General features: G+C 35.8%; 2 long non-coding RNA genes across 3 annotated transcripts; both read left to right on the top strand.

The window, feature by feature from the left end:
* The first annotated feature begins 643 nt into the window (after positions 1 to 643).
* On the top strand, positions 644 to 1,304 carry LOC146723778 (uncharacterized). Its single transcript, XR_014924360.1, has 2 exons — positions 644 to 1,072; positions 1,192 to 1,304. It is a non-coding gene; the product is annotated as an uncharacterized LOC146723778 (long non-coding RNA).
* Positions 1,305 to 4,905: 3,601 nt separating this feature from the next.
* On the top strand, positions 4,906 to 6,905 carry LOC146723777 (uncharacterized). Of its 2 annotated transcripts, XR_014924362.1 has the most exons (6): positions 4,906 to 5,360; positions 5,445 to 5,644; positions 5,739 to 5,910; positions 5,988 to 6,151; positions 6,278 to 6,490; positions 6,692 to 6,905. It is a non-coding gene; the product is annotated as an uncharacterized LOC146723777 (long non-coding RNA). The 2 variants fall into 2 exon arrangements; XR_014924361.1 differs by having other exon boundaries at positions 4,917 to 5,644.
* Positions 6,906 to 12,621: the final 5,716 nt, after the last annotated feature.

Genomic DNA, 12,621 nt, shown 5'->3' with positions numbered 1-12,621 from the left:
TCGAGCAACAAGGCAAAGTTTTCTGATCAATAACTTACTCCCTGAAAATACGGTATAACACAAATCGGAAGTTGATACGAAAATTCGAAATTTTACTAAAGAAAGATTGGAGGTTTTTAATTTATACAATTTTCACAACTCTTATTTCAATTATTTATTCTACCCATCGAAAGTTTTTTGAGAGCAGGCCGCCATGTTATTTTTCTGAGTCATTAACAAATTGGTACTCTGGAATTACGAGCAATTATTTTTCATTGTACGGGCTAGTACGAATTTCAAATCAAATCTCTATAAACGACTATTATATTTTGTGCACTAAGAATAACATATCGCACTTGTTTTCTAGAATCAAATTGTAATCAGTTTTACTTATATGTATGTATGTATGTTCAATGTGAACTTGCACCTTGAATAAAATAACACAGTTACTTTTCATGGTAATATATTATTACTAAATTTAGATAATATACACTTTACGTATGTTCACTTTGAACTGGCACCTTGAATAACATATCAGTTACTTTTCGTGATAATTTATTATTAGATCGTTTAAATTTTTGAGTACCTTCTTTTTTTGAACATGGCCCGACCTTTTCATTTTTATGATTTTTTTAGGATTACCTTATATTAGATAATTAGAAAATTAAATATATATTATGTTGCTAAACGTCCAATCATTTTAGCAAATACTTACGTAATAGCAGGGCAGAGGCAGAAGTAATAAAAAAGTAAAATTCTACACGCAGATAACAAAGCACTAATTGCAGAGATAAGTATAAGATACCACTTTATACCACTCGGGGGACAATTTTATTCCACTCTTGCCTATATTCTTTTTCACATTTACATTTGTGAGCGTATGTATGTGTGCGTGCATGTGTGTGAATAGAAAATTTACTTCTTAAAAATGTATATTATCATAATACTACCATAGGTACTCGTTTGGGATTATTGCAAACAAAACTTGGGATTATTAAAATTTTGAGCAAATACGAAGTGACGCCATGCGAAAGGACTTTGATACCAATGGTAATTGATCCAAAAGCTCCTACGACAACACCATTAAGTGGCGGTCTGTACCTGAACATCCAGAAAATTAATAACGCTAATTAAAATTTGATGAGAGTTATTACTTTCAAGCTACAAGATGTACACGATTCGACTAATGCTCAGTAAAATTTTCTTTAATAGGAGAACGCGATTCGATGAACGCGTTAATTTATAAGACTTAAGATTATCAGAATATATTTATTAGAAAATATAAAACTATATTTAAAAATATAAAAGATGTAAATGATATTTAACACTAAGCCCTCATCATCATGATTCTTTAATCATTAAAATATATTCCTTTAAAAAAGACGTCACAGATGTAAAAAAAAACACTAAGTATATCTTTCGCCAGCAAGTTCCTTACAAAAATTAATCACCATCAATAATACTTTCTTAAAAATTATATTTTATTTTTATTAATAATATAAGAAAAAAATTTAAATATTAGCGTCAAAAAGTAGTAAAACTAAAAAATTGCACTAACAATAAGTAAATGACAATATAATATATGATATTTATAGGAATTTTCCATAATGATACAATGTATAATTATCACTTTATTTTAAAGTTTATAATATATATAATAATCAAGGTTGGGAAGTAACGCATTACTTGTAAGACCGTTACTGTTACAGTTACTTTTTTTGGTAACTGTAACGGTAACAACGTTACAATAATATATTGTGTATCAAGTGCGGAAAGTTGACAATTGGTCACGAGTGCGGGCAAACCTTTTGCATTAATGTTGAATTTGTATTATGTGCAAAATTTAATTTACTTAATTTTTTTATGTAAATAATTTTAATTTTCGCCTTCGGCTCGTGCGTCCATCCCACACGAGTGAACAATTGTCAATCCGCACTTGATACACACGATATTTTGTATTACAAGTGCAGGCAAAGTGGCTTTGTGCGCGTTTTCTGTGCGCGAGGTGGCCGATCGCACGCCGCCATCTTGCGACGGCACGGTACGGGAATAGCCGCAAGCAATGGCTTTGAATGCGGCTTATTCATTCACCGCGTCGCCGTTAGATGACGGCGTGGGAAATCGGCCTGTAGCGACTTATAAATAAATTCACCAGATTCAAAAAAAGAAAGTAATGTTTATTCATTGAAAGTATAAAGCAAAAGACAAAAAGAATTAATATATAACAAATAAATGAATGAATGTGTTGTTATGGAAATATATATTTTTCTTAAAAAAAAAAATATGTTAATGAATTGAAGTTATTACAAATGTATAAAGATGTAAAAAGTGTAAAAGTGCAGTGAAAAGTGTAAGGTGTAATAAAAGTGTAGAGTGTAAATGAAAGGTGTGGATGATGAATGCTACAGTACTCCCCCCAAGTGACGATATTCGTTGCAAAATGGACTTTCTTCTTCTTTGGTGGGTAGGTACGTAGAGCTTTTCCAACAGTAGAAGAAGAAGAAGAAGAAGGATTTGAAGTAGCAGAAACAGGAGCTGAAGATCTGGTAGAAAGTTCAGTAGAATCTGAAGTTCTAGGAATGAAGGCTGGCTTGAGACGTTCTGTCGAAATATTGACAACTCTTCCTGAAACGTTAACTGCAAATAAATGATCAGAGATACGTTTCTCAATAGGAAAAGGGCCAGAATAAGGAGGTTGTAGTGACTTCCTAACAGCATCTTCTCGAATCCAAACATGAGTACAATCAAAAAGATTCTTGTGAACGAAAGGTGATCTTTTGCAATGATGACTTGTAGGAGATGATCTGATATTCCTCATATGAATCCTGTGTTTTTCAAGAAAGATTTCAGGATCTGCAGAAAAATCTTCTTCAATGAAAAATTCTCCAGGAATATGAAAAGTGGATCTATAAAGAAGTTCTGCTGGTGAAGCTTTTAAATCTTCTTTGAAACACGAACGTAATCCCAAAGGAACTGAAGGTAACGATTCTATCCAGTTGGTTGTTTCGTGGCACATAATCGCTGCTTTCAAAGTTCTATGTCATCTTTCCAGAATTCCATTTGAAGCAGGATGATAAGCAGAAGTTCTAATCCTTTGACAGCCAATTAGGTTTGTTAAAGCTTTGAATAAAGCTGCTTCAAACTGAGGACCTTGATCTGTTGTAATGCTGATAGGAGAACCAAAACGCGCTACCCAATGTGAATAAAATGTTGTAGAAACAGTTTCAGCAGAAATCTCAGAAATAGGAACAGCTTCAGGCCATCTGGAAAAACGATCAATCATAGTAAGACAATAACGGTAATTTTGACAAATAGGAAGTGGTCCAACAATGTCTAAATGCACATGCTGAAAGCGTTGATCAGGAATTGCAATCTTAATTGGAGAATTCTTGGTGTGTCTTGAAATCTTCGCACGTTGACATGGAAGACAAGTTCGAGTCCATTCCTTCACATCTTTCTTCAAAGAAGGCCAAATGAATTTCAGTAGTAATTGTTTAGATGTCAATCTACCGCTGGGGTGAGCGAGTCCATGAACAACATCAAAAATTCTCTTGCGTAAGAGTTTAGGAACATATGGACGAATTAATTCCGAAGAGCAATCACAATAAATAGGTATGGTTGATCCTGAAAGAATAAGTTTCTTCAACAGAAGTGAAGAATTTGAAGAAAGTAAAACTTGAAGTTCTTCATCTTCTTTCTGATAATTAGCAAGTTCTTCTAAAGAAACTATAATAGGCATTGAAATAGATTCAATTCTTGACAGAGCATCAGCAACTGAATTTATTTTTCCAGAAATATAGGTAATATTTGTAGAGAATTGAGCAATAAAGTCCAATTGTCTGATCTGTCTTGGTGACGCTTTATCCAATTTCTGACGGAAAGCAAAAATCAAAGGTTTATGATCAGTTCTGATAATAAGTTGTCTTTCTTCAACAAAATGCTTGAAATGTTTAATAGCCAAATAAATGCTAAGAAGTTCTCTATCATAAGTGCTATAATTTCTTTGAGCTTTGTCTAGTTTCTTTGAGAAAAATGCTATTGGTTTGATATCGTCGTCAATAGACTGTTCAAGTGATGCACCAACAGCAAAGTCAGAAGCATCACAAGTTAAAATAAGAGGAGCATGAGGAGCAGGATGAGAAAGGGTAGTAACTTGTAAAAGTTCTTCTTTACATGACTCGAAAGCTAATTCCGCTTCTTTAGTCCAAGAAATAATTCTTCTATCTCTCTTGCGACTGTCCTTTAAATATTCTGTTAACAGAGCTTGATGATTTGCAGCATCCTTGAGACAGCGACGATAATAATTGATAATTCCTAAGAATCTGCGTAATTCATGAAGTGTCTTAGGTTTAGGATAATCAATAATTGATTTCACTTTTTCGGATGTAGGTTTAACTCCTTGGTTAGAAACTAAGTAACCAAGAAAAGAAATCTCGCTTTGACCGAAAAGACATTTAGCGACATTGATTGTCATTCCAGCTTGTTGAAGACGATCAAAAATAATGCGTAAGTGAGCAATATGTTCTTTCTCGTCTTTAGAAGCGATAAGAATGTCATCAAGATAACAAAAGGCAAAACTCAAATCATTAAGTAAAGACTTTTGGACCAATATTTTTCTCGCCTATTTCTTTACAGGGGATGTTAAGAGAAGGAACAAGGGAAATTTTTGAGATCCTAACCATAGGATTCAAATTCCTTTTTCAAATGTTCTTTCTTTCATAAGTGTCGCAATAACATCGCGTTTGGCTCTATTGGTCGAGAGGAATCAAGTGGAGATTGTGGCTTTAAAAATTAAAAGAGCTGACTTAATAAGTATTTCATTATTGTTCGTCGCGTCTGGACCTAATTACGACGCTTTGGGTGGGTGAGGGGGTATAAACATTGAGAATAATATTTGTTCGTAAGTGTCTGAATAGCTCAGTTGGAAGAGCAGTCGCCCGGCAAGCGGAAGGTCTCGGGTTCGAGTCCCGATTCAGCCGACTTTCGGACCAATATTTTTCTCGCCTATTTCTTTACAGGGGATGTTAAGAGAAGGAACAAGGGGAATTTTTGAGATCCCAACCATAGGATTCAAATTCCTTTTTCAAATGTTCTTTCTTTCATAAGTGTCGCAATAACATCGCGTTTGGCTCTATTGGTCGAGAGGAATCAAGTGGAGATTGTGGCATTAAGTAAAGAGTTCATGAGCCGTTGAAAAGTTTGGGCTGCGTTTCGTAAACCGAAAGGCATTACGACAAATTCAAAAAGCCCAAATGGAGTAGTGACAGCTGTTTTGTGAATATCTTCTTTAGCGACGGGTACTTGATAGTACGCTTTAACTAAGTCGATTTTAGAAAAGATATTCTTACCAAAAAGTGAAGAAGAAAAATCTTGAATATGAGGTAAGGGATAACGATCCGGGATAGTCACTGAATTGAGTGCACGATAATCACCACACAGTCTCCAAGAATTTTGTTCCTTTTTAGGTACCATATGTAGAGGGGCTGCCCAGGAGCTGCTTGAAGGCCTGCAAATTCCTTGCTCCATCATAGACTTGAATTCTTCCTTGGCACATTTAAGTTTCTCAGGAGTAAGTCTTCTGGGAGTCGAAAATGTAGGAGAACCTTCTGTAAAGATATGATGTTCAACACCATGCGTTTTTACCGAGGAAATTGGAGAAAAACGAGTGAGTCCTGGAAATTCAGTTAAAAATTTGTGGTACACAGAATCAGGAGATGTGGTAAAAATTGACAAATGCGCAACTTCTTGAATTTTTCCAGTATTCATAAGACCGGTAACGTTATCAATCAATTTCTTGTTTTTAATGTCAATCAGGAGATTAAAATGACAAAGGAAATCGGCGCCTAAAATAGGACGTTGAATATCCGCGACACAAAATTTCCATTTGAATTCTCTCCTAAGACCGAGGTTCAAAATTAAAGTTTTAGAACCGTAAGTACTAATTTGAGTACCATTTGCGGCAAAAAGTTTTAAATTAGTATGCCACGGCTTCAATAAAACCCTTTTAGGTAACAACGATATATCAGCGCCCGTATCGACAAGAAAATTCAAATTTGAATGTCTGTCGAAAATAATGAGGCGATTGTTAGAAACACCGTCGTAAGCAGCCTCAGTCTTAAACGGCGTTTTTAGTTTTCCTGTGAAGCCAAGAATGTTTTGGACATAGAACAAGGTAAAGTACATCGTTTAGCCTTATCACCAAACTTCTTATGGTAAAAGCAAACTGATGTATCTTTAATATCTTTATTTGATTTGTCTTTGTTACGCGATAACGATCTAAATCTTCTATTCTCTCTAGACCGGCTTTTGGAACGATCTCGACGACGAGAAACTTCAAGAGCTTCGATTCTTCGTAGCAAATCCGCGAAATCCGAAGATTTATTATTTGCATTATTGGAAACTTCCGCGACTTGCAAACCGCCGTCCCGATCAGCAATTTTATCGGCTAATTCCGCAAGTTTAACAAGAGGAACGTCTTCTACTACGGCTAAAGTCGTTTGAATTTTATGTGGTAAGCGTTGAAGCCAAATCATTTGCAAAACACTATCCGCTAAAGATCCTCCAGACAAATGACGAATTTCTCGAAGTAATTCCGAAGGCTTTTTATCGTTAAGTTCAATTCCAGCTAATATTTGTCTCAAACGTTTTTCCTCTGAATCCGTAAAGCGATTTATTAATATTTTCTTTAAATAATTATATTTATCTGTTTCAGGTGGATTTTCAATGACTTCAGATATGTTTATTAAGGCTTGTTCATCAAGATGACGAATGACAGAACTATATTTAATATCATCTGATCGAATTCGATAAACCGTAAACTCACTTTCAATAGAAGCAAACCAGAGTTTAGGTTGCTTATGCCAGAAAGTCGGTAGTTTTAATAAACGAAACTCATTTGAGTAAATTTGTAACATAGGATCACTCACTTGATGTCCAGTTTGAGAAGGTAAAATATTAATATTATCTGATCCAACCTGATTTGATCCACTCGCCAAATCCATATCAATTTGTGTATCCGTACAGAGTCTAACTGGTGATCTATCGATTGGCATTTTTCTCTTGTTCCAGGAATCCGATAAAATGATTTGAGAATTTCCGTGAAGGACTCATCCGCCTCTGATGTTTCAAAGATCCAGAGAATGAATCTCTTAAAATCAGAATATCCAGCAATTCCTCCAAGCGATGATAATATTTCGCAGACGTCAAATACGACGATCACTTGACACTTATTCCGTATCAGCTTTTAAAATGCGTCGGCTTTAATATCACGTCGGGGTCACCAAAAATGTAGCGACTTATAAATAAATTCACCAGATTTAAAAAAAGAAAGTAATGTTTATTCATTGAAAGTATAAAGCGAAAGACAAAAAGAATTAATATATAACAAATAAATGAATGAATGTGTTGTTATGGAAATATATATTTTTCTTAAAAAAAAAAATATGTTAATGAATTGAAGTTATTACAAATGTATAAAGATGTAAAAAGTGTAAAAGTGCAGTGAAAAGTGTAAGGTGTAATAAAAGTGTAGAGTGTAAATGAAAGGTGTGGATGATGAATGCTACAGGCCGCTTTCCGCACAGAAAACACGCACACAAAGTGCCACTTTGCCTGCACGTGTAATACAAAATATCATTTATATTTATACATTGCCCACAGCTTCAGCCGTGGACAATGACTTTGAACGCGGCTAATCCCGCACCGTGCCGTCGCAAGATGGGGGCGTGCGATCGGACACGCGCACAGAAAACGCGCATAAAGCTACTTTGCCTGCACTTGTAATACAAAATATTGTGTGTATCAAGTGCGGATTGACAATTGTTCACTCGTGTGGGGTGGTCGTACTCGCTTTCGGCTCGTGCGTCCATCCCCTGCACTCGTGACCAATTGTCAACTTTCCGCACTTGATACACAATATACTATTGTATTAGATAACACAAGCGCGCGCTTCGTCCGCGCCAAAGAAATTTTATTCTGCAAGTATACATAATTTTAATTCGCCGAATTTCAATTATTAACATTACTGTAATTCCCGAATTTTTATTATACATGTACATAATTTTAATTCGCTGAATTTCCATTACGAACCTAATTTTAATTAGCCGAATTTTTATTATGCACATAATTTTAATTTTTTATTTTTTATTATGTACATAATTTTAATTCTTGAATTTCTATTATGCATATAATTTTAATTTGCCGCATTTCTATTATGTAAATAACTGAATTTGTACCTAATAGAAATTCGGCCAATAAAATTATGTACATAGTAGAAATTCAACGAATTAAAATTATAAACATAATTTAAAAATACAAATTATGTACATAATAGAAATTTGACGAATTAAATTATGAACATAATAGAAATTTAAGAATAAAAATTATGTACACAATAGAAATTCAACGAATCAAAATTATGCACATAATTGAAATTCAAGAATTAAAATTATGTACTGTGACGTGACATTTTTTACTGTCCGTCACAAGGGCCGAAGGCCCGGCCGGGAAGGCGGGAAATTCGGGAACCTTTGCTCTTTCGCCAATCTTTGAGAGAGAGAGAGCACCCGAAAAATCATTTTTGCGTTTTCTACCGCGTCGGAGGATGCGCTTCGCGCACCCGCGTTTCGCGAATTACGTTATTTATGATTTTTGTTTAAGCGATTTTTGCGTTTTCGGCGAGCAATTTTGCATAGGGTACGTGTCTCAACCGGAGAAACAGAAAGAAAGAAAGGACGAAGAGGACGATTTAGGACCGAGCAGAGACCACCAAGTCCGGATCACGCCCGGTAAATATTATTTTCACATAGATTTTCTGGATTGCTCCTCCCGTTAAAAACCTGGATACCACCGTAAAATGTTCCTTCTTTCGCAGAGATTCCGGCCAGAGACGGGGATGGCCACTCTCTCGCAAGAGGCGAGAGAGCCCCGGAAACAAAAGGCGCGGGAGATACCCTGCCTCGAGCCTCCGCAGATCCGGATACACAAAAGTTCACCATCGACCAAACAATCGATCGTGCGGATTTTTGGAGGAACCGCACAGAGGTGCGCTCAAAGGAGTCTCCCCGACGAACATAAAGAGGAAGAACGGAACCCGAAGCGGAAGCACAGAGGAACGGCGAGAGAAAATTTGCATCAAGCAAATTCACAGGGCCCCGCGGGGTACCCGGCGGCCCTGCCAGGATAAGGAGCGCCACGGGTGGAAAATGCCCCATTTATTATCGGCGTGATCCCGGCAGGCCTCTTGCTCGTCACTGTCCGGCGGAGCGTTCTGGAGAGCAGAGGTTCCTGCGCGCGGATGCCGAAGCATCAGAGGACCCCTCGATACCGGTGAGACGAACGGCCCTATATACTCTTGTAAAGCCGCTAAATTCTTTTGTGAGTACCGTATTCGGGAGAGAAGCGTGTCACGGCCGCGGCCGGTTATTAGATTCACCGGTGTAATTTCGCGATATTTCGAGAGGTTCGATTTAGAGTTTCGTTCCGCGTAGAATTTATCCCGGCGCCCGGCCGACCACGTGCTCTCTCCCGCGCGTATATTAAGAGAGGCTCTCTCTCCCGCGGATATGCCGACAGTCGCCGCGATTTTGGTCACACTAATGTAGAACAAAAGTATCGTTTCGTGATCATTGTGTCGTTCTCGTCTGTTAGAGTTTCTATATCTGAGAATAGTAAATTGTCTAGAGTCACGCATCCGAAATAGCGTCTTCGTTCTCGCGCATGTCATCATTCGCGCATTTTTCCGATTCATTGCAATATTGTGCGAGGGACGACCGGCGTGATCGATCTCACAGGAAGCCGCGCGGGACCTACTACAGTTTACGGAGATTTTGTACTGCCTAGAATCATCAGAATGAATTACGTCGCACGGACCTTATTAAGTCTCGTGCGTTAATAATTATTCGACACGTAGGCGTGCGAACTTACTTCCGGGTCCCGCGTGTCGTCCGATATCACCGCGTCGGGTCGTCCCAAAGGCGCGGAACAATAACAACGCGCCGCGTCTCGGCCGTAAATACGCCGTATTGTATTGTCCGAATCAAATTTCGGCCTCGCTTATTTGTATTTCGGCGTCACTAAAACGGAGTTCACTCCATAGTATATCGAAAGAATCTTGATTTTTCTTTCGTGACCTAACATTTTACTCAAGCTTTTATACAATTATTTTTCTGTCTATCTTCGTTCATCATTGTTCAAATATATTAAATGCTTGTTACATTTGAACGATTTCAAATAGCCTCTCTCGAATTCCGTCCTCTCTCCCGTCCGAACGCCCCCCTCTACCCCCTGACGATCTGAGCGAGTCGATTATCGCCGTCGCGAAAATTTTCGGGATGATTTACCGATTATAAAGGTCATCTGTCGATTTGTAAATTTTCAGAGTGGCGCGAATCTCGCGCCTGGCGCCCAATTAAACATATTTTTCAGGTTTACGCGAATTTCCCGCTTTCCGCGCCGAAGATGTGCCGTCGGCCACTTACATCGGCCCTATTTCCCGGATCCTTTTCGATCCGACGGACTAACAAAAATAACGGTTACAGTACATAATAAAAATTTAGCGAATTAAAATTATTTACATAAAGAAATTAAACGAATTAAATTTTGCACATAATACAAATTCAACATCAATGCAAAAGGTTTCTGGATGGATGCCGCGTGATTTAACAGCGTAATGCCGACGTTTTGCAAACGTTGCAGTTTGCATCTTCAGGGCTGAGAGCTCCGATATTGAGCTTTCTTGGGTTATGGTCCTTATATATGTATGTATATACATATATATATATATAACTGTTGAAAATATATATATATATATATATATATATTTTCAACAGTTAGCGTACACTGGCCTGGGCCCATAACCTGTTGTAGGATATGATCTGGTGGTAAATAACTTTTAAGATTCTTTTCTTCCTTTTACAAGTAATATATTGTAACTTGTAACATATATGTGACAGTCTTGAAAAAGGCATGTATGGTATATACTAAAAAGAGAGGTAACTTATATATTTACTAGAGTTACTAGGAAAAAGAACTCCATCTATGAAGATTAAAATAAATTTTGAAGATTAAAATAACTGCAATATTCATAAAAGAAAGAATGTCGACATTAGACTAAAACAACAACTTATTAGATAGATGTTTGCTATTATCACACCCACAATTTTTTAATAAAAACTTAGAGATAGTTATTAATATACTTACAACGGTTACCCCCTGGATCTTATTTTTAACAAAATCAATCATCAAATAAGATATCTCATTGCTAAAAAAAAGCATTACGGAAAGACAAACAAACATAGAAAGAATAGAAAATACAATAAAAGAATTAGAAACAAAAAATTATTTGTTATTCCATATATAAATAGGATCTCTGAAATGATTGTCTCCTCGATAAAAAAAATACAGAATTTTTAGTAGAATATAGATGCCTTAATAAACTTGATAAAATTATTAAAACACAAAAAGATAAAATTAAACATCCTTGTCATTCCAATGTAGTTTACAAGATTAATTGCAATAATTGTAATGCATCTTATGTGGGCCAAACAAAGAGACAATTACAGACGAGATTGAAAGAACACAAAAATAATATCAAGTTGGATTCGATGAGACACTCGGTAATTTCTGAACATATTAAAGAAGAACACCATACATTCAATTGGGATAATGTATTGATTATGGACAAAGAAATTAATTATCATAAAAGACTCATCTCAGAGATGTTACACATTAAAGAACAAAAAAATGGATTAAATTTAAATAAAGACACTGAGCTTCTTAGCGAGTCCTATTATGATATTTTAGACAAATTAGCAAAAATAAAATAATAATAAGACAAATAGGACATCAAGAGTTTAGGCACATCTATCTGATATTATATAAATACACATAATTTACGATTAAATATAGTTCAAAATGAGATGTCTTGTTAGACTGTTGGTTTTATCTATTTATAATAATTTCAATTTAAAAAAAAAAAACTGTGTTAAAACTGTGAAAAGAGGCGACACAAAGTAAGCATAATAAATTTATGTAAGGACTTTTATCTATTAATAGACATGCGTTAATTGTTATTTATTTGTTAATCACAGCGCCCATGGATATTAAGAATTTCTCGCTTAAAAACGAAGAAATAATTTACGAGATCCGACTAACATCATAAGATCACATTACGGCGAATACTTTTATAAATTAAATATGACAAATTGTAACACGCATAAATTTCTTATAAATTCTCGACTCGAATTAACAAACTATTAGTAATTTTAAGAATATTATGATTTATTTTTTGTAAGAATTATAAATTACGTAACACTGTTATACTGAGGAAGACCGCGTGCGGTTGAAACGTTTATGGAAGACTTTTTTGTGATTTTAATATATTGTTTATGGAATAAATTTTGGTTGGATACAGCATCTTAAATATTGCTCGATAAGTTAGCCTTTTTTGAATAATAATAATAATTTTTGGATTTTCAAAACTAAAGAAAAAATAGAAAATATATATGTCTCAGAGAGGGAGAAGGGGAAGGGAGGATAAAGGAGAAATTATGTCTGGAAATCCGCTGTAAATTCAAAGAAGAGAAGAAAATCACGAATCTCTTGCTGGTGCGAGAAATCTTCAATGATTTTTTGGAGAGGCGA

The sequence above is a fragment of the Nylanderia fulva genome, unplaced genomic scaffold, assembly GCF_048542155.1.
Source record: "Nylanderia fulva isolate GAGA-0341 unplaced genomic scaffold, ASM4854215v1 Scaffold169, whole genome shotgun sequence".
Taxonomy (NCBI): Eukaryota; Metazoa; Arthropoda; class Insecta; order Hymenoptera; family Formicidae; genus Nylanderia; species Nylanderia fulva.
The sequence above is the reverse complement of the archived record's forward strand: the minus strand, read 5'-3'. Positions and strand labels throughout refer to the sequence as shown.